The sequence below is a fragment of the Aedes albopictus genome, chromosome 2, assembly GCF_035046485.1.
Source record: "Aedes albopictus strain Foshan chromosome 2, AalbF5, whole genome shotgun sequence".
NCBI lineage: Eukaryota > Metazoa > Arthropoda > Insecta > Diptera > Culicidae > Aedes > Aedes albopictus.
This window is the reverse complement of record NC_085137.1, coordinates 365,644,144-365,667,180: the sequence shown is the minus strand read 5'-3', so window position 1 is coordinate 365,667,180 and position 23,037 is coordinate 365,644,144. Positions and strand designations below refer to the sequence as shown.

General features: G+C 39.5%; 1 long non-coding RNA gene across 1 annotated transcript; it reads left to right on the top strand.

Annotated features, from left to right (window-relative positions):
- The first annotated feature begins 17,233 nt into the window (after positions 1 to 17,233).
- LOC109398315 (uncharacterized) lies at positions 17,234 to 18,463 on the top strand. The gene is made up of 3 exons (XR_003894719.2): positions 17,234 to 17,551; positions 17,630 to 17,832; positions 17,913 to 18,463. It is a non-coding gene; the product is annotated as an uncharacterized LOC109398315 (long non-coding RNA).
- Positions 18,464 to 23,037: the final 4,574 nt, after the last annotated feature.

The following is a 23,037-nucleotide window of genomic DNA, read 5'->3' as shown; positions in this document are numbered from 1 at the left end:
TAGTTTCAATTCGCCTCGACGGAGGCTCTTTGAGAGAATTGCGCTGTGCGTGAAATCAATTTTTTTAACATGGGAAAGGATAGGAGCTGCATTTTCAAATGCTTCTAAAATATTTTAGGGACTTCAGATTGAAAAAACTGTTAATGTTTTGCAATATACTTTCAATTAGCTACATTATAACTGGTTTTAGACAAAAGTTTTTAAATCACAATGTTATGTCTATAATATAGCGTATCAAAATCTCATTCGATAACATTAAGAACGTTTTGCTTGAAAAAATTTCTATAAAGAATTAGAAGCATTTGAAAATGCAGCTCCTATCCTTTCCCATGTTAAAAAAAATTGTTTTCACGCAAGCGCAATTCTCTCAGAGAGCCTCCGTCAAAGCGAATGCACTTGAACACCTTTGATTCCATGTTTTGTATTGCAGTCTCTGAATAACGTTTACCCCTACCGAGCTGTCTTCCAGATGGTGTTGGAGCGGTTCCGGTTCGTGTAGCTGTTTCTTGAATAACAACTCGTGGAACCGACGGTCCAGCTACTTCATCATACGCGCTTTGTAAAGGTGTGGCTGGAGGTGAAGCGTTTTCGCCAACAGCGAGTGGCACCGTGACTGGCTCATGTGGCATTCCACTATCACTTGTATTAATGTTTCCCAGTTCTTCCTCGAGGTATTCGATGCTTGTGCCATCATATGTTTCATCCTTAAACTGCTCGGGAACATCGTCGTCAGTTTGCAATTCCACTGGTAGTCTAAAATTTAAACAAAATCAAGTTATAAGACGGAATACCTAATAAAAATACTGTTTTGCTCACCGGTTCATCAAAACCACCTTCTTGAGTTTTGCCATCCCCATCAAGAGTGTCCTTTTGTATGATAGCCAGTATCATTTTCTCGAGCTCTGAAAGAATATCGCGCTTCTTTTTCACCAAACCATTCTCGCCACTCTGACGGTTTTGAATTCCCTGCCATTTCGTTTTGGTTTTCTGCTTAAGGTCTCGCCAAGAAAGCTCCCATTGATTAGGTGTTTTTGTAGCTCCTCCAAGTGCATTCAATGCGTTGTCCGAATTGATCCATTTTTGTTTTTGTAACTCCTTTCCCCGCAGCGACTGAATCGGTTGTTCGCGAAGTCTAAATTGTCCATCGTGTAGTCCACCATGTACTTTTTTGGTCCACCGATATATATTTTTTCAGCCTGCCAATTGCAATTCAGTTATTTTGTGAAGAATCAATAACAAACTTTACTTACGCTTTTGTTGAAGGCATTCTCAATGTTTTTTATGCCGATTTACACCTTGCGAGCGCTCAAACTAAAATTTACTTCTTTGATAAAACGATTGTTTGTTTACATACTTCGACTCTTCTACGCAAACATTTGAAAATATCCTCATAACGTTTCATGATATATCTGTCGTTTAATTAGTTTATATTTTTAAGATAATATATATCTTAAAACACCGTTTTCTGTATGTTGATGTAATTTTCCCTCATGATTTATGTCAAACATAAACAAAAATACTAACTGCGTCATGCAATTGTCATAATAAAATAATAAAATGAGAGCGTCTTTCGTTATGACAATGAGGCATTTTGAAAAGTCAGTCCAAAACCATTTGTCGAAGCCATCTAGCGAAAAAATTGTAAACCACGTTTTTTCTTAGAACGAAATATGTGTTTTCTCTTTCTCTTCGAATAATCGGAATTCGGTGAGAAGAAATTACATTTTCGCGAAGAGAAAGAAATTTGCAAAAATTTCTTCTTGAAGAGATTTTCTAAAATTTTCTTGGAAGACCGGAATTCGCCTGTTGGACGTATCATTTCGGCGAAGAATTGTAACGAATACGACTGCAAATGTCGACTCAAATGTTGGAAAAAGATCACATTAGAGCAACGTCGCCAAAGGTTTGAGCGTTTTTACAGTAATGCATCGTGGGAGACACAGACGGCTATTTTGATAAGTTCAATCAAAGTTACGAATGTTGGCCGAAGAATCGACAAACATTCGTTAAATTACACACGTAATTATACTCGCCTGTATTAACTTCGATCTGATTCGGTCGATATTGAAGTGTGTAAGGTATGGTAATGGTCATTTATTGTTCCATGTTAATTTCACAGTAGTTTTTTTAGAAAATGTTTATGAACACATTGATTGTGAGCAGCGCAAGGATTCACCGAGCTATTAAAAAAGGTGCAACGAATTCTGTCTCGGATATGAGAGGGAAACATCGCCCTGGGATCGCGATATCGGAGGCCAGCATGGCCAAAGTACACGAGCACATTCGATCGTTTCCGTTCTACCCCTGACTCTCGTTACCTTTCGGAGGACTTAAGTATTGCAAAAATGTTCTCCTTGTACGAAGACTGGGTTAAAAACGAGCGGAAAACCGCACCCGATATAAACTCAGTAAGCATATCAACGTACAAGAGAGTGTTCTACAAGCATTATGACTTGAAATTCAAGAAACCTAAAAAGGATACTTGCAAGGTATGTGACAGCCTCAAAATTCAAATTGAAGCTCTTTTTGCAGCAAATGGTGGCTCAAAAGAAATTCAAGCACTCGAAAAGGCAAAGGAGGGCCACATGGCACAAGTTGACCTCATGATAAAAACGCGGTCCAACGATCTGGAGTCAACAAACTGTAGCGACTCACACCTCACCTCATCTCCTTTGACCTGCAGAAAACCTTTCCACTGCCAAAGGTCACAACCAATGAGGCCTATTATAAACGTCAGCTATCGATCATCAATTTCGGAAGTCACGATCTCGTGACAAAACAAGGTTTTATGTACCTGTAGTATGAGAAAATTGCATCGGGATCGTAGTAACCTGTGCGCGCGGATGGACGTGTTTTCGACTAGCTGTCACGTTTTTGCTCGTCTCCGCTGAAAATTCGGCCGGTGAAAAGATTCCGCGTGTGATACTGTGCGACACTGAATGTCCACTGGAAAGGAACCACCCAGTGGCACGTCTTACCTGACCGGCTGTCGACGAACAAGAGGACGAAAGTGGCGTCGCCTGCTTAGATGGTTGCGTGTGCTATCGCCGTCCGCTCGTGACAGGCGTGAATACAGAATGTTCAGCAAAGTATACACTTTGATATAAGGGCTGTTTCACACCCACACATCCACCCTTCTCTCTAAAAAAAAATGAGAGAGAGCCGCGCTTAGAAATTTCCAAAATATTCGTAGTTCAACCAAAAAACACGTTTAAAATAGTTTCTCTTGTAAATCGACGCTTTATACCATTTATTGCTATCTTGCTATTGTGCGAGTATTCCCTAAATCGAACACGACGATTCGGAACGTTCGTGCCTCGAACAGTCCCGAAAATCGTCCGTTTTTGCTTTAACTCTTGGTTTCACAGTCGAATATGCCAATAGTGACAGAGTGGCACGTGCTTTTTTTTTTCTGCCCTTGTTGATGCCTCACTCATATTTCCCCATCGCTCTCTTTCTTTTTTATCGATGACAACAGAAGGTCGCATATAAAAACGAGGTAGTTTGTGCAAAGGTGGCAGCAAGGAGACTCAATTTGACGGGATTACCAAATTGTCTTGCACATCCCAGATCTGTCAGAGTTCCCAAAAGTGTCAAATTCTCAAATATGTCAAAGTCATGTGGAATACGGTGCATCTATTCGTGGTTGACGTGCATTGAGGGCCCATGGGTTTCTGTTTTCGTATTCGTACACGTTGCAGTACACGAACACTGCTTTGTAATTTGTGGAAAAGGAAAATAGTAAAAAATCAGCTGTTTCCGGCAAGATCAAGCAGGCATATTTTCAATCAGTGCCTTATTTTTGTTTGGCATTTATAAACAATGGCAAACGAACCTGTCAAAAGGACTATTGTGCATGCAACGAAAAGTACAATTTCGGCGCCCGTTTTCTAATGCTTCGATTTTATGGTCAAAATTCATTCGCAGTAGAAATACCTCGTGTAATCATAGTCGTCATCACAGCACCACGCCATGTGATGACTTATGTTTCTATGACATCAAAATGTTAAATCAATTTTTTTTTAAACGGGTCCATTTTCTTATATTCATGTTTCTTTATTCTACTCTTCACTATTCAACCACAGTAGGTGCTTTTTCTTTTAATTGGAAGTCCGCTAAGTGAAACAGTGTTGTAGTTATAGCACTGCCCAAGTAACCACGAAGCCGTATATAAGTGCATCAATTTTGCCATATATTTATATTTAAAATTGTGTATATAACGCTGCATTACTTTAAACACCTCATTGAAGCAATATTAAAGTCGAAAAGGGCCCCACTAAAATCAAATTAGTGCCTCATATTGCAGCACGTTGACAGCCATTGCTAAAGTGACATAAATGCATGTGCTGTACATTTGCATTTGCACATGCTTAATACGTGCAACACGAAAAACCAAAACAAAAATCTATTTTTAGCACCGTTTCGTTATCGACGGCACTAATGCCCCCCACATGAATGTTTTAACCATCATTTTTTTGTTGCCGGGTCGGGAGTCGAACCAGAAGTGTTGAAGACCGCTAGATGAGTTCCATACGTGCTGGCGCCTTGGACTGTTTCTGCTGCAGTGATAACAACAGAAATTTCATTAACTAAAAGGAAACTGTTCTTCTTTCTCAATCATTGCTGTAGAGTGCAAAACGACTATGCCATATGTAATAGAATCCCTGTAATTACATTCTGATAAATCACTGAAAAATACATAATGCATTTTAGAATATATTTATTCAATATAAGAAAATTAAAACACCCCTCGCACACTACTCATATGCTAATTGTGGTTTCCAGCATAATTGGCATGCGATAGCAGGCAACAGAAATTAAGAGAAAAAGTCATCTCTAAAAAGGTTTTGCTGAAGAAAGTCGTGGATCGGTGGTTCAAACGGAGAATAAGTTGGTCAGGAGTCGAACCAGACGTGTTAAAGACCGCTAGAGTTGACCGTAAAGTTTGTTCACTCTTCTTGATTTCATTTGTTTACCATTAGAGTCAAGCTTTTATAATTGTATTGTTAGAGCAACCTTTGCTAGTTTGTACATTGCATTTATCCAGTTTTTGCAGTGCTGATTTATCGAATTATCGTATATCACCTTTTAATGCACCCTAATGTAAAGAAAAAATGCAATGCATCAATACATTGATAATGCCAATCTAAAGGATTATTGCATGAAAAGTGTGGAATTACTGCATTTTGCATTTCAAAGGTTCATATTCAGTCTAATTCGTGCAATGATATAATGCTTGTGGTTACTTGGGTGCTCTCCGTCAAAGTGAAACGTCATCAGAAAACTTTTGTTGTAGCGCGATGTTTTTCGAATAGAATTTGTCTGCATTTTGCAGTGACTGAGAATTCTTTAACGTCTGTCAGGTGTAGCAGTTATCGTATTTCATTTGATAAGTGGAACGAAAACATGCTTCAGTGATCGAACATCTACTGTATCTACTCATGGTCAGTTTGCATATCTGTCATCACAAGGCCGACAGTGCTGGCAACAGAGTTGTACATATTCAGGATGACTAATGTCAAATGACACTCGCTCTCACCATCACTTCAAAAGACAAACACAGTCCATTACAGCAGAATCGACTCATGCCAAAGCAAGTCAAGCTATCTCTCGTTCGAGACAGATTCGAGTATACCCGCATAGAAAAACACAATTTGGTATAGAATCCAAACAGTAAATTTGCACTAACGGTTGTGGTTACTTCATCTCAAAGAGTTGATTCTTTGTTGAACAGTATGAAATCCAAAGCTCATGACTGTAAATAACAGTTTGCTCAATGCATATCAATAGGTAACAGTATGTTATGGAGTCCAGGCTATGTTCAATTATACAGGGTGACTGGTAATTCGTGTTACACCCGAAAGGAGGTGAAAGTAGACCATATTTGCAGCAAAAAATTGTTCTACAGGTAGGTCCGGAAATCACTGCTAAGTGAGTTATTCAAAAATTAGTGTTTTAAAATTACCCCATCTTTAAACATCTCTAACTCAGAAACTATGAACCGTATAATCAATCTAAGCGCATGGATAGAAAGCTTAAAGCTTTGTCTTTTAATGCTCTTTGGACAGTTAAATGATAAAAAGTCATTTAAGTGCAGAAATTTTGACTTTTATGTAAAAAGTGCCTAAAAATGTACCCCTTTTTCACCTTTTTTGATAGTTTATTCGTGAAAAACGTGATAAATGTGAGAAATGTTCTTCTACAAAACATTCATTTTTTGATACGCTACCAAACTGTCCTTTAGTGCAACATTGTATCTTTCATAGTTTTGCCACAATCTTGAATTCAAAATCTGGTGAAATAAATCAATGTTTTTATTGCAATACTGTCTGGCAACCCTACACGTTTGCTTGCTGTTGGTCGTCGTGCGCATGGCAACGAAGTCCGGCGTCGCGGTGGCGGTCATCGTTTGACAGAGCCAACAGTGAACGGAAAATTGCGCGCAATGTTTATGAATCAATCTCAAGGCATCCTTTTCTTTGGGTGAAGATTCAATTCGCCTAGATGCCATACACCCAAACCCACTCACTGGTGGAATTTAGCGAGATCATAACGCTGGGTGGCACCGTTTTAAGGGATATTCAAACCTACGGGCCGAGACTGGGTCCGGGCCGGGGCCGCGGCCGAGACGCGATAGGGCTTTTGTCGCTTCGTTCTCACTGCACACAATGCTCACCGGGCTATAGCGCCTGCGCACCAACAATTTATGTTGCGCGAACGCACGCACAGTATGAAGCGGTTGTCATTTATTTTTGTTTTTTTTTTTTGCGCACTTTCTCCAGTGTGATTGATGTACATTCATCCAGAACTTTCTTTTGTAATTTCTACAGGAATCTGGGATTCCTCCAGCTTTTTTATGATTTCCCTTGGAATGCTTTCTGGGACTCTCCCGTAGTTCTTTCTGGAAAACCTCTAATGAGATTCTTCTAGGAGTCCTTCCTGGTATTTCTCCAGCTACTTCGTCTGGGTTTTTGTCCTTTAGTTCTACTAAAATTTCTTCTGGGATACTTTCAAGAACTGGTTTAGAATTTTTCTCCAGAAATTCTTCCAGGAGTAGCTTCCCACAGTTTATTTATTTTCAGTTCAACGGAAAGCCCTCCTGATGTTCCTGAGAGTGAGTCCAGGAGCTCCCCAGGCATTCCTCCAGGCCACCCCCAAAAAATACCAAGGGAATTTCTTAAGAATTAGCTCAAGAATTCCTCCAGCATTTGTCGTAGAATCACCCTAGGATTTTACTGGGAATTTCTCCATTATAACTCTGGTAATTAATGCAGGAGTTCTCCAGCAATAATGCATGTTTCTCTTCAGGATTCTTCCCGAAAATTACTGAAGGACTCAAGGGATTTCTCCAGAAATTCCTGCATTAATACCACCAGGACTTCCTCAAGGGATTCCTCCAAAAAATCCTCCACGATGCCAGCTAAAAATTCTTCCAGTAGTTCTTCCAGGAATAACTCCAGAAATTCATCTCGAAATTCCTACAGGAATTTCTCTTCAGGAATTGTAGAAGGGATTTCATCAGGAATTCTTCCAGGGATTTCACAAGACAATTTTTCAATAAATTGCTCCAAGACTTTCTCTAAGAATTCCTGCAAGGATTCATCTAGGAATTCCTCTGACGATTCCTCTAGAATTTTTTCCACGGTGTCCTCCAAAAATTCTTCCAGTTATTCCTCCATGAGTTCCTGCAGGAATTTATCCCGAAATTGTACCAGGAAATCCTGCAGGGATTCCTCCAGGAATTCCACCATAAATTCCTCCTGTAATTGCTGCAGGAGATTCTCTAGAGGTTCCTCCAAGGATTCCTCTAGAATTCCTTCCAGAATTTCTCCCTAGAAATCATCAAGAAATTCCTCTAGAAATTCCGTCAGTAATTCATCCGGAAATTCCTTCAGTAATTCCTCACAGAATTCCTCTAGGAATTTCTACAGGGATTTCTTCAAAAATTTCTCCAGAAAGTACTCCAGGCATTTCTCCAGGAATTTCTTCATGAATTTCTCCATAAATTATTCCAGGAATTCCTCCAGAAATTACTTCAGGTACTACTCCAGGAGTTCCTCCAAGAATTCCAACGGAAATTGCTCAAGGCATACCTCCAGAAATTCCATCAGGTATTTTTTCCAGGAAGTCTTTTTGGAAATACTCCAGGCATTACTCCAAGAATTTCTCCGTGAGTTACTCCAGGTATTCCTACAGGATTCTTACAGATGTTTATCCAGGAACTACTGCAAGATGTCCTCCATATTTTTTCCAGGAATTCCTCCAGTGATTCATTCATAAATTTCTCCAGTAAATGCTCCAGAAAATTCTTTAGAGATTCCTTCAGAATTCCTTCTTGTATTTCCTCCAGGAAATCGTCCAGAAATTTCGCCAGTTGTTCCTTTAATAAATCTTCTATGGATTCCTCCAGGAGTTCGTACAGAATATCCTCCAGAAATTTCTCCAGACATTCCTCCAGAAAACACTCCAGAAATTCCTCCAAGAATTTCGCCAGTTATTTCTTTCGTCCAGAAATTTCGCCAGTGATTCCTTCAATAAATATTCTAGGGATTCCCCCAGGAATTCCTACAGAATATCCACCAGAAATTCCTCCAGGCATTACTCTAGGAATTCCTACAGAAAATACTCCAGGAATTCATCCACGAACTTTTCCAGAAATTCCTCACGGAATTCCTCCGAAAATTTCTCCAAGAATTCTTTCAGGAATTTTTCCATAAAGTCTTCCAGGTTATACTCCATGAATTACGCCAAGAATTGCTTCAGGAATAACTCGAGGAATTCCTCCAAAAATTCCTCCAAGAATTCCTTCAGGAATTATTCCATAAAGTCTTCCAGGAAATACTCCATTAATTACTCCAAGAATTGCTTCAGGAATAACTCTAGGAATTCCTCCACGAATTGCTTCAGAAATGACTTCGGGGATTCCTACGGGAATTCTTCCAGGAACTACTTCAGGCTGTCCTCAAAAAAAATCTTCAGGAATTCTACAAGGAAATACTTACGGGAATCCTCCAAGAATTACTCCAGGAACTACTCCAGGAAAGCCGTCAAGAAATGCTCCCGGAAACAATCCTGAAGGAATTCTTGGAGGAATTCTTGGAGGAATTTCTGGAGAAGTTCGTGGATGAATTCCTGGAGTAATTCCTGGTAGAATTCCTGGAGGAATTCGTGGAGTATTTTCTGGAGAAATCCCTAGAGGAATGCCTGGATGAATTTCTGGTGGATATTCTGTAGGAATTCCTGGAGGAATTCCTAGAAGATTTATTAAAGGAATCACTGGCGAAATTCTTAGAGTAACTCTTGGAGTGTTTTCTGAAGGAGTGCCTGGAGGATTTTCTGGTGGATATTCTGTAGGAATTGCTGGAGGAATTCCTAGACAATTTATTGAAGGAATCACTGGCGAAATTCTTGGAGGATTTCCTGGAGTGTTTTCTGGAGGAATTCCTGGATGAATTTCTGATGGATATTCTGTAGGAATTCCTGGAGGAATCCCTAGAAGATTTATTGAACGAATCACTGGCGAAATTCTAAGAGGAGTTGCTGGGGGAATTCCTGGAGGAATTTCTAGACGATTTCATGGAGGAAATTCAGGAAGCAATTCTGGAGGAATCTCTAAAGAATTTTCTGGAGCATTGACTTCTAGTTATTCCTCCATGAGTTCCTACAGGAATTTATCCCAAAATTCTACCAAGAAATCTAGCAGGGATTCCTCCAGGAATTCCTCCAGAAAATCCTCATGGGATTCCTTCAGGAATTCCTTCAAGGAATGCTCCCGTGAATCATCCAGAGATGCCTCCAGGAATTCCTTCAAGGGTTCATTCAGGAATTCCTCCTGGGATTCCACCATAAATTCCTCCTGTAATTGCTGCAGGAGATTCTCTAGAGATTCCTCCAAGGATTCCTCTAGAATTCCTTCCAGAATTTCTCCCAGGAAATCATCAAGAAATTCCTCCAGGAATTCCTTCAGTAATTCCTCACAGAATTCCTCTAGGAATTTCTACAGGGATTTCTTAAAAAAATTCTCCAGAAAGTAGTCCATGCATTTCTTCAAGAATTACTTTATGAATTTCTCCATAAATTATTCCAGGAATTCCTCCAGAAATTACTTCAGGTACTACTCCAGGAATTCCTTCAGGAATTTTTCCGGAAATTCCGAAAGGAATACCTCCAGAGATTCCATCAGGTATTTTTCCAGGCAGTCTTCTTGGAAATACTGCAGGCATAACTCCAAGAATTTCTCCGTGAATTACTCCAGATATTCCTACAGGATTCCTACAGGTGTTTATCCAGGAACTACTGCAAGATGTCCTCCAAATTTTTTTCCCAGGAATTCCTCCAGTGATTCCTTCATAAATTTCTCCAGTAAATGCTCCAGAAAATTCTTTAGAGATTCCTCTAGAATTCCTTCCTGAATTTCCTCCAGGAAATCGTCCAGAAATTCGTCCAGGAATTCCCCCAGCAATTCCTCTAAGATTTTCGCCAGTGATTCGTTCAATAAATCTTCTAGGGATTCCTCCAGGAATTCCTACAGGATATCCACCAGAAATTCATCCAGGAATTCCTCCAGAAAATACTCCAGGAATTCCTCCAAGAATTTCGCCAGTGATTCCTTCAATTAATCATCTAGGAATTCCTCCAGCAATTCCTACAGAATATCCACCAGAAATTCATCCAGGCATTCCTCCAGGAATTTCTCCAGAAAATACTCCACGAATTGCTCCAGGAATTCCACCAGGAATTACTCCAGGAATTCATCCACGAACTTCTCCAGAAATTCCTCCAAGAATTCCTTCAGGAATTCTACCATAAAGTATTCCAGGAAATACTCCATTAATTACTCCACAACTTGTTTCAGGAATAACTCTAGAAAATCCTCCAGGAATTTCTCCAGGAATGACTTCAGGGATTCCTACGGGAATTTTTCCAGAAACTACTTCAGAATATCCTCAAAAAAATCCTCCAAGAATTCTACAAGGAAATACTTACGGGATTCCTCTAAGAACGACTCCAGGAATTCTTCTAGGATCTACTCCAGGGATTCCTGCACGAATTCCTCCTGGAAACAATCCAAGAATTCCCATAATTTCTCTTTGAATTACTCCTGGAATTCATAAAAAAAAAACCTTCCGGAATTTTTCCAAAATTCCTCCCAGAATTCCTTTTAGAAATACCTCAAGGAAATGCTTGAAGAATTTATTCAGAAATTCTTTAAAGAGCAGCTTCAGAAGTGGCTCCAATCTTTTAGGAATTCCTTCATGAATTATTTCAGGAATTCCTCTTCCTCCTGAATTCGTCCTGAAATTCTTCCCGAAATTTCTGAAGGTTTTATTTTAGAAATTCCTCAAGAATTTTTTCAGGAAGGCCTCCAGAAATTCCTCTCAGAAACACTCTAAGAATTTCTCCATGAATTACTTCAAGGCTTTCTTCAAAAACTATTCCAGAGCCTACTCTAGGAATTACTCCAGGATTTCCTCAAGAAATGTCTCTAGAATTTCCTCCACGAATTCCTTCGGTTATTCTTCCAGGAATTCCTCCCGGAATTATCTCAGGAACAGGAATTCTTTAAAGAGCTACTCCAGGGATTCCTCTGGAAAGCGCTTCATATTTTTTTTCAGGAATAGCTCCAGAAACTCCGTTAGAACTTACTCTAAGAATTCCTCCAGGAATCACTACAGTATTCCTCTAGGTAGGATGTCATCCGGAAATTTATCTAAGAATTCCACCCAGGAGTTCCTTCGGAGTTTCTTTCAGGAATTACTCCCTGGAAGAATCCCTGGTAATCCTTGGAGGAACTCTTAAAATAATCCCTGGAGGAATTTTTGAAGAAATACCTGGAGGGAGTCTTGGAAGAATTCCTGGGGGATTTCCTTGGAGAAATTTCATTAGGAATCCCTTGAAAAATACCTGTAGTAAGCCTTGAAGGAGCTTTTGAAAGAGTCACTGGAGGAATTCAAGGAGGAGTTCCTGGAGCTATCTCACAAGTTATTTTTGGAGGATTTCCTGGTGGAATTCATGGAGAAATTTTTGGAGAAATTTTTGAAGGAACTACTGGAGGAATTTGTGAATGAATTCCTGGAGGAGTTCGTAAAGTAATTCCTGAATAAATTTCTTCAAAAATCCCAGGAAGAACTGTTCGAGGGATTTTTGGAGAAATTCATAGAGGGATTCTTGAAGCAGAAATTCCAACAGGATCTTCACCAAAAATCACTCCACAATTTTCCCTGAAAGTCCTCCAGAGATTATTCCAGAAACTGCTACGGGAACTCCCCCAAGAATTCTTTCAAGATTTCAATCAAGAACCCGTTCAAATTTTTTTCCAAGAATTTCTACAGAAATTCCTGGATGACATCCTACCTTGAGGAATTACTGGAGTGATTCCTGGAGGAATTCTTGGAGTAAATTCTAACGGAGTTTCTGGAGCAATTCCTGGAGTCTCTGTAGTAACTCTTTAAGGAAAACTTTACCTGAGATAATTCCGGGAGGAATTCCTGGAAAGTTAACCGAAGGAATTCTTGAAGGAAGTTCTAGAGACATTTCTTGAGGAAATCCTGAAGAGAAACATGCATTATTGCTGGAGAACTCCTGCATTAATTACCAGAGACATTTCTTGAGGAAATCCTGGAGTAATTCCTGGAGTACGTTCTGGAATACCTGGAGATATTCCTAAGCAATATCTGGAGAAGTTCCTGAAAAAATTCGTGAAGGAATTCCTAAAAGATTGGCTGGAGGCACTTCTGGAGGAGTTCTTTAAGGATTTTCTGAAGAAATTCTTGAAGCATTTGCTTGAGGTATTTCTAAAAGGAATTCTGGGAGGAATTTCTGGAAAAATTTCAGAAGCAATTTTTGGACGAATTGCTGGAGTAATTCAAAGAGAAATTATGGGAATTCTTGGATTGTTTCCGAGAGGAATTCTTGACGGCTTTCCTGGAGTAGTTCCTGGAGTAATTCTTGGAGGAATCCCGTAAGTATTTCCTTGTAGAATTCCTGGAGAATTTTTTTGAGGACAGTCTGAAGTAGTTCCTGAAGGAATTCCCGTAGGAATCCCCGAAGTCATTTCTGAAGCAATTCGTGGAGGAATTCTTAGAGTTATTCCTGAAGCAATTCTTGGAGTAATTAATGGAGTATTTCCTGGAAGACTTTATGGAAGAATTCCTGAAGGAATTCTTGGAGGAATTTTTGGAGGAATTCCTCGAGTTATTCCTGAAGCAATTCTTGGAGTAGTTCATGGAGTATATCCTGGAAGACTTTATGGAAAAATTCCTGAAAGAATTCTTGGAGGAATTTTCGGAGGAATTCTTGGAGGAATTTCTGGAGAAGTTCGTGGATGAATTCCTGGAGTAATTCCTGGTGGAATTCCTGGAGGAATTCGTGGAGTATTTTCTGGAGAAATTCCTGTAGGAATGCCTGGATGAATTTCTGGTAGATATTCTGTAGGGATTCCTGGGGGAATCCCTAGAAAATTTATTAAAGGAATCACTGGCGAAATTTCTGGACGAAAGAAATCACTGGCGAAATTCTTAGAGGAATTCCTGGAGTGTTTTCTGGAGGAATGTCTGGAGGAATTTCTGGAGGCGTACGAACTCCTGGAGGAATCCATAGAAGATTTATTAAAGGAATCACTGGCGAAATTTCTGGACGATTTCCTGGAGGAAATACAGGAAGGAATTCTGAAGGAATCTCTAAAGAATTTTCTGGAGCATTTACTAGAGAAATTTATGAAGAAATCACTGGAGGAATTCCTGGAAAAAAATTGGAGGACATCTTGCAGTAGTTCCTGGATAAACATCTGTAAGAATCCTGTAGAAATACCTAAAGTAACTCACGGAGAAATTCTTGGAGTTATGCCTGGAGTATTTCCAAGAAGACTTCCTGAAAAAATACCTGATGGAATTTCTGGAGGTATTCCTTGAGCAATTTCCGGTGGAATTCTTGGAAAAATTTCAGAAGCAGTTTTTTGACGAATTGCTGGAGTAATTCAAAGAGAAATTATGGGAATTCTTGGATTGTTTCCGGGAGGATTTCTTGACGGCTTTCCTGGAGTAGTTCCTGGAGTAATTCTTGGAGGAATCCGGTAAGTATTTCCTTGTAGAATTCCTGAAGAATTTTTTTGAGGACAGCCTGAAGAATTCCCGTAGGAATCCCCGAAGTCATTTCTGAAGCAATTCGTGGAGGAATTCCTAGAGTTATTCCTGAAGCAATTCTTGGAGTAATTAATGGAGTATTTCCTGGAAGACTTTATGGAAGAATTCCTGAAGGAATTCTTGGAGGAATTTTTGGAGGAATTCCTCGAGTTATTCCTGAAGCAATTCTTGGAGTAATTCATGGAGTATATCCTGGAAGACTTTATGGAAAATTCCTGAAAGAATTCTTGGAGAAATTTTCGGAGGAATTCCGTAAGGAATTTCTGGAAAAGTTCGTGGATGAATTCCTGGAGGAATTCCTGGAGTATTTTCTGTAGGAATTCCTAGAGTAATGCCTGGAGGAATTTCTGGTGGATATTCTGTAGGAATTCCTGGGGGAATCCCTAGAATATTTATTGAAGGAATCACTGGCGAAATTTCTGGACGAAAGAAATAACTGGCGAAATTCTGGAGTGTTTTCTGGAGGAATGTCTGGAGAAATTTCTGGAGGATATTCTGTACGAACTCCTGGAGGAATCCATAAAAGATTTATTAAAGGAACAACTGGCGAAATTTCTGGACGATTTCCTGGAGGAAATACAGGAAGGAATTCTGAAGGAATCTCTAAAGAATTTTCTGGAGCATTTACTGGAGAAATTTATGAATGAATCACTGGAGGAATTCCTGGAAAAAATATGGAGGACATCTTGCAGTAGTTCCTGGATAAACATCTGTAAGAATCCTGTAGGAATACCTGGAGTAACTCACGGAGAAATTCTTGAAGTAATGCCTGGAGTATTTCCAAAAAGACTTCCTGGAAAAAATACCTGATGGAATTTCTGGAGGTATGCCTTGAGCAATTTCCGTTGGAATTCTTGAAGGAACTCCTGGAGTAGTACCTGAAGTAATTTCTGGAGGAATTCCTGGAATAATTTATGGAGAAATTCATGAAGTAATTCCTGGAGAAATGCCTGGAGTACTTTCTGGAGAAATTTTTGAAGAAATCCCTGTAGAAATTCCTAGAGGAATTCTGTGAGGAATTACTGAAGGAATTTCCGGATGAATTACTGACGGAATTTCGAGAGGAATTTCTTGATGATTTCCAGGGAGAAATTCTGGAAGGAATTCTAGAGGAATCCTTGGAGGAACCTCTAGAGAATCTCCTGCAGCAATTACAGGAGGAATTTATGGTGGAATTCCTGGAGGAATCCCTGCAGGATTTCCTGGTAGAATTTCGGGATAAATTCCTGCAGGAACTCATGGAGGAATAACTGGAAGAATTTTTGGAGGACACCGTGGAAAAAATTCTAGAGGAATCGTCAGAGGAATTCCTAGATGAATCCTTGCAGGAATTCTTAGAGAAAGTCTTGGAGCAATTTATTGAAAAATTGTCTTGTGAAATCCCTGGAAGAATTCCTGATGAAATCCCTTCTACAATTCCTGAAGAGAAGTTCCTGTAGGAATTTCGAGATGAATTTCTGGAGTTATTCCTGGAAGAACTACTGGAAGAATTTTTAGCTGGCATCGTGGAGGATTTTTTGGAGGAATCCCTTGAGGAAGTCCTGGTGGTATTAATGCAGGAATTTCTGGAGAAATCCCTTGAGTCCTTCAGTAATTTTCGGGAAGAATCCTGAAGAGAAACATGCATTATTGCTGGAGAACTCCTGCATTAATTACCAGAGTTATAATGGAGAAATTCCCAGTAAAATCCTAGGGTGATTCTACGACAAATGCTGGAGGAATTCTTGAGCTAATTCTTAAGAAATTCCCTTGGTATTTTTTGGGGGTGGCCTGGAGGAATGCCTGGGGAGCTCCTGGACTCACTCTCAGGAACATCAGGAGGGCTTTCCGTTGAACTGAAAATAAATAAACTGTGGGAAGCTACTCCTGGAAGAATTTCTGGAGAAAAATTCTAAACCAGTTCTTGAAAGTATCCCAGAAGAAATTTTAGTAGAACTAAAGGACAAAAACCCAGACGAAGTAGCTGGAGAAATACCAGGAAGGACTCCTAGAAGAATCTCATTAGAGGTTTTCCAGAAAGAACTACGGGAGAGTCCCAGAAAGCATTCCAAGGGAAATCATAAAAAAGCTGGAGGAATCCCAGATTCCTGTAGAAATTATAAAAGAAAGTTCTGGATGAATGTACATCAATCACACTGGAGAAAGTGCGCAAAAAAAAACAAAAATAAATGACAACCGCTTCATACTGTGCGTGCGTTCGCGCAACATAAATTGTTGGTGCGCAGGCGCTATAGCCCGGTGAGCATTGTGTGCAGTGAGAACGAAGCGACAAAAGCCCTATCGCGTCTCGGCCGCGGCCCCGGCCCGGACCCAGTCTCGGCCCGTAGGTTTGAATATCCCTTAAAACGGTGCCACCCAGCGTTATGATCTCGCTAAATTCCACCAGTGAGTGGGTTTGGGTGTATGGCATCTAGGCGAATTGAATCTTCACCCAAAGAAAAGGATGCCTTGAGATTGATTCATAAACATTGCGCGCAATTTTCCGTTCACTGTTGGCTCTGTCAAACGATGACCGCCACCGCGACGCCGGACTTCGTTGCCATGCGCACGACGACCAACAGCAAGCAAACGTGTAGGGTTGCCAGACAGTATTGCAATAAAAACATTGATTTATTTCACCAGATTTTGAATTCAAGATTGTGACAAAACTATGAAAGATACAATGTTGCACTAAAGGACAGTTTGGTAGCGTATCAAAAAATGAATGTTTTGTAGAAGAACATTTCTCACATTTATCACGTTTTTCACGAATAAACTATCAAAAAAGGTGAAAAAGGGGTACATTTTTAGGCACTTTTTACATAAAAGTCAAAATTTCTGCACTTAAATGACTTTTTATCAATTACCTGTCCAAAGAGCATTAAAAGACAAAGCTTTAAGCTTTCTATCCATGCGCTTAGATTGATTATACGGTTCATAGTTTCTGAGTTAGAGATGTTTAAAGATGGGGTAATTTTAAAACACTAATTTTTGAATAACTCACTTAGCAGTGATTTCCGGACCTACCTGTAGAACAATTTTTTGCTGCAAATATGGTCTACTTTCACCTCCTTTCGGGTGTAACACGAATTACCAGTCACCCTGTATACGAATTTGAACTGGTAGGCTGTGAGATCACACTATATCAAATGGTCGATTCCATGTCTCACAAGCACACTCATACTTGCACATTTCACTCTATATAACATTTTTGAAACCTTCTGACAAATAGTTGCGTGCCTTTGTATTTGTGAGAAAAGTCCCTTTCCAAATGTTACGCATCTTTCGCTAACCTCATCGCCGTGCGCGTGCCGAACGTCGACCAAACAATTCGAGACGAACCTCACAACGGCATCCGCAAACCGTGCAAATCCAGACGGAAAATCCGCCCCATCCGGAGGAAAACAACAAAACGAGTCGTATTATTGAAGGTAAACTTTTATACAATCCATGAATTTTATCGGTAAAGGCACCTAATCCAATATTTCCCATTTTTTTGTTTCCTGTAGGTGACTGATCCAGAAAAAAAAACGAGAGCGAGAAGTCCGCATCGACGACATTGGCAGGAAAAAGCAGCCCTCGGAGCCAGTGACGGAACCCGCAGAAGTCGGAAAACTGCCAGGACAGGAGCCCCGCACTCAGCTGCACTGGACGGAGACACCAAGAAATAAAAACAAATCATTCGGCTGCCAATCTTGACGGAATAACAAAGGTAAGTTTTTTTGTCATACAAAAAATACTGTCATACAAAAAATACTTAAATGTAATTTCCATTCCAATTTTGTTTTGTAGGTTGTGGGAAACTCAGTATTCGGACTATTGACAACGATGACCCGCGTCCCGCCGATGTGGTAGCCCACCAGCAGCCCAACGTCACCACCGTCAACCCGGAGACAAACAACCTATGGAATCTGGACCAGCTGTCGAATCCCTCCACTGAATCGACTGTCGAATCGACTATGGGGGTCAACACCATCGGCCAACTGCAGGCGGCCGCCCCGGTCCGCCCACCACGGCCACGGCCACGACCACGACGACGGCTCACAGCTGCAACCCCACCACCATCAGCCCACGATGCTCGAAACAGCACTGCCAAGCTACAACCGCTGCGGCCCCACGGGGTGGACGCAATCCAGCCCGGCTACCCCTTGCCTCGAACAAACAACAACCAGCAGCAAACCCACCTACACAACGCATCAAGTGAGAACATATCACTGAGCCATCGCAGGAACCAACCGAATCATCGGACGCCAGTACGAGCATAGAGTACGCGTCCGGAGTGAACGCCCGGATGCAGTGGGTCCCCACGAAGAACGCCGATCCCGAGAAGAGCATCATCCGACGGAAACGCAGCAGCCGGTGAACTAAACCACGCCACGCCTGGCCATGAAGAAAGTCCATAAGGGTACGTTCAAAAATTACGGCCAACATTTGGGGGAGAGGGGGGGGGGTGTCTAGAAAAGTGACAGTACGTGTATTAGGTATAGGAAAATAGCCAGGTGCGTAGCTACAGCGCATTTGGCTCCTCAGCTCCAATGTCAGGCACGCTGTCTGTAGTACATGGCAAGCGAGCAAGACATTGGAGTTGAGGGGCCGAATGCGCTGTAGTTACGCGCATGAAAATAGCGTGACAGAGGGGGGAGGGGGGGTCTAGAAATCCCAAAAAAATGATGGACGTAATATTTGAATCTTCCCTAAAGCAAATGGCACAAAGTGCGACAAGACTTGAGAAATGAATAACTGATTGCAAAAAATGTTACATATGTTTAAATTATACAAGTTTAATACAAATTACACTACTCAGATAAATAGTTCATGCATTTTTGTTATCAAGGCAATTAAGCTGTAATGCATGATTATACTGCGTATACAAAGCAAACATTAACATATGCACCAAAAATTTCATCAGATGATTCCAAATAGAAAAAAAAAAATGAATCACATCCAAGTTACAAATCTTAAATTCAACTTTCTTAGATGATTTAGAGTAATGCTTGCTTTGTATACACAGTATATATACATGCATTACAGGTTGAGCTGCATGGTTATTTTTAAGGTAAAAATACACAAACAATACAGTGTGCTGTTGACTTAAGCATACAGCACTATAAATGAACATTTTCATTTGATGTTGCAATTTTCTGCCACATATAGTTCAATAACTTAACAACAATATGTCTTGCAATTATCGTTGCAAAAAATGAACAATATTATAACAACTTGGCTTATCATATTGCGAAAATTTTGTTCGAGAAAATCGTCGATTTTTTATTGTAACCTAACTTAACAGCCTATTCGTCATATTGTGAAATAGCCCATTACAATTTATCATGTGGTATACTACAATATGCTAACACTATGATTTGAAGTGATGGTGGGTATTATGTCATATTGTTGGGGAATAGTGGCAAGTGGTTGTGGACAACATGTGGGACAGTACGCGTTTTGTTCACAACTATGCGGGTATCCAACAACAGCGATCGTCCCTTCGGCTTGAACCAAACGATGGAACACGATGGCGTGCTTTGTTTGTGTTTATTGGGAAATGCAATACTACATAATCAATCGACCTTCATCCTGGCCCCATCAGATGACAGTCATCCAGCAGTGAGTGACATAGGCCTGCGTCTGAACGACTGGTGACGTGCCTCGGGCAGCTCAGGAGATTTACAAACGAAGAGCGGGAGCTCCTAGCGACAAAAAAAAAACTGTCGACTATTGCGTTGATGGAGGAAGAAGGCAAATGTAGAGTTTGCGACTTTTTTTGAGTCAAGATGATGATGGTGTACAAGACAAGCTAGCAGCAACACCCCACTTCCTTTTAGATGTTTTGTAGCTACATCAGAAAAACGGATGGCCTTGTAAATTACATACAATATATGAATATTGCAATTTCATTTGACATCCATTATACTATCTAGGTATTTTACCAAGCTTTAATGTTTTGAGACTACTTCCTTTTTGTAGCTAACAGAGCCATCACCATCAAGATGAGTTGCATGATAAGGTCCTTGAGCGCATCATTACTGGGCTAAATGCAGTTAGTTTCAGTACATTCTCTCTGAAATAATGTTAAACTTTTCTCCCACCACGATGTTAATATCATCTGCTAAGCATACAACCTAAAAACCTTGAACGGTGCGCTTCAATACCGCATCATTTAAGCAGCAAACTTTATCGACCACAACTGGATGCACAGCAAAGTAATGGTAAATAATAGCGTAATGACAAAACACAGTCGCGAGACAACTTCTTTTTTAAAGACGCTATGTTAAAAAGACAAATTACAAAGTGCTATTTATTTTGTTGAAACTGTTTTTCAACACCCAAGCATACACTTAATTCGATAACTAACAAGACCAGGAAAATTAACTGCTGGAGCACCACAACCTCTTATTACCATCAATGTATGGAAAGTGTCAATAATTTATTATGGTATTCGCTATTAAGTATTTACTCAATAGATCGCACTTAAAAACCAAAATTACTACAGATTACATTCTGTGTAGTTGTATAGTATGCACAAATTTCTAAGCGAAGGAAGTACAGCGAGGATTCGCTCGTTGGGTTACGACTGCGTCCCGATTAGTGAATCGTATTCGTTTGTTTGGGCATCTGACAATTTATTGAAATACGTCACGGAAACAGTCACATACTTGCAGAAACACTCTGTATATAATAGTCTCGATGTGACGGCGGTCAGACGTCAAACTCGTTTTCACCTCGACAGTGCTTTTTGGTTAGTTTTTGCCCCAATCAGCGAACACTCAACCATCCAGCGAACTATTCCAAACTGCATTCTTCAAGAACAAATGCTTGCAATGCAACGCTGTACTGTAACTACAACATGGTATGAAACTTCAGCAGAAATATCAATAAGTTTCAAATGTCTCATATCAATATTATAGAGCTACAGGGGATAGACAAAATGATCGGGACAGGCAACATTTTCACTTTCCAAAAAATGTTCATCTAGCTGTAACTTTTCGAAAAGTGCATCAAATATTCTCAAATTTTTACTGTAAGTTCTTCAACTATTATAGTTGTGTATCAGTGGACAAAATTCGGAAAAGATCGGACAATTTTTCACGAAGTTATAAAGATTTTTGGAAAAGATAAAATTATCCGATAGCCAACTTTGAGCTGTTATATCTCCGGATTCAATGAACTGATTGCAATGAAATTTTGACCATTCATGACTTGTATAATGAACTCTGGAAAACATTTGACTTAACTTAAAATTTTTAACAAGCAAAAAAGTTATAGCGATTTTATTTTTTTCACGATTTTTTATTAAATTGGTCTATTTTTAATATGCATCCCATTACTTTTTCAATTTATTGGTGGTTATGTTGTTACTTTCCTTCAAAACGCATTTATATAAAAGTCAATTAGAGGGAAACTAAATGAACTATAATTTGCATCTTGAATTTTGAAACGATGTTGATGTTTTGGATAATTTGGTGTATTATTAGAAAAATAATCTAACCGTTATAATTTTCTTCCGTGTTAAGAATATTAAGTTAAGTCAATGGTTTTTTATAGCTCATTATATAAGTCATAAATGGTCAAAATTTCATTGCATTCGGTTTATTGAGTCCGGAGATATAACAGCTCAAAGTTGGCTATCGGATAATTATACGTTTTTCTAGAACCTTTATAACTTCGTGTAGAATAGCTCGATCTTTTCCAAATTTTGACCACTGATACACAACTAGTTGATGAACTTACAGTAAAAATTTGAGAATATTTGATGCCCTTTTCGAAAAGTTACAGCGAGTTGAACATTTTTTGGAAAGTGAAAATTTTACCTGTCCCGATCATTTTGTCTATCCCCTGTATGTTGATTTACTTTTAAGAATAACGTCTTATTTGAATACGACACTTTTAAAATCAATGCATAATTGGGTTTTTAAATATAGAAAAATTCAATGATTTTATTTTTCTAAATGAAAGAGCACCTTCTTCTGAGCCACTATAATTTTTTTTAGATTTTTAGAACTTTATTTTGATATCAAAAATCAATTTCAAAGAGATTTTTTCAAATCACCTTTTGACAGCTGGGCAACTGTTTGACAGCTCCGCCCAGTACAAAATCCGACGAGGGGTGATTCATCAAATCGCTCCCGAACAAACTTCAAATTGATTTTTAAATAGGTTCCCGGGCATCAAAATTCAGGAAAATTTGGATTTCGGCTCAGTTTGGCATGCAGATTCAGAATATGCCATTATCTTAACACCGCTAAAGAAGCCAATAGGGTCCTAAAATTAAAGACGAAATCTCGCTTATATTCAATAATACGATCAAGCATGGTATTCTAATCGGAATTGTACTTTACTCGAACTTGAAAAACAAAGGAATAATGAGAAAATTCGAAATAAGTAAAATGGTAAATAGTTCTACTTTGACATTTGAGGTCAACCTTGTGTGACTGAGCTCGACATTTTTCGCACTGGGATTTCAAAAATGTTCCTATCTGACATACACGGTGAAAAAAAATCACTCAAAGTATGTGTTATAAGCTAGGGACGAGACAAAAGGCTAAAAAAATAAAAATTATATATTTTCAACTATGGTTAATAAAAACGTCAAAAAATGAGTAAATATGTTTAAAACAAGAATCCCGATAGGACTTTAGGAGCCTATTGGTATATCTGACAGTACACGATTTTTTCTACTTTTTTCTGTATGTAATTTGCTGGTTTTCTGTACACGAAACAAGAAATCAACCCAGAGGTTTTTTTTACTCATATCGACCCTTGTGTGAGAGCTTCAAATTTGGCTAAAATGCGTGAAAGCTCTAAGTGGGTAGTTTTCAACTGATCCCGGCAGAAAATAGCAACATGTCATAGTTGTATCTATCCAGCGTTGACTTTCAAAGTACCCTAGTGGATTGAAATAAACTCACTATTGGGT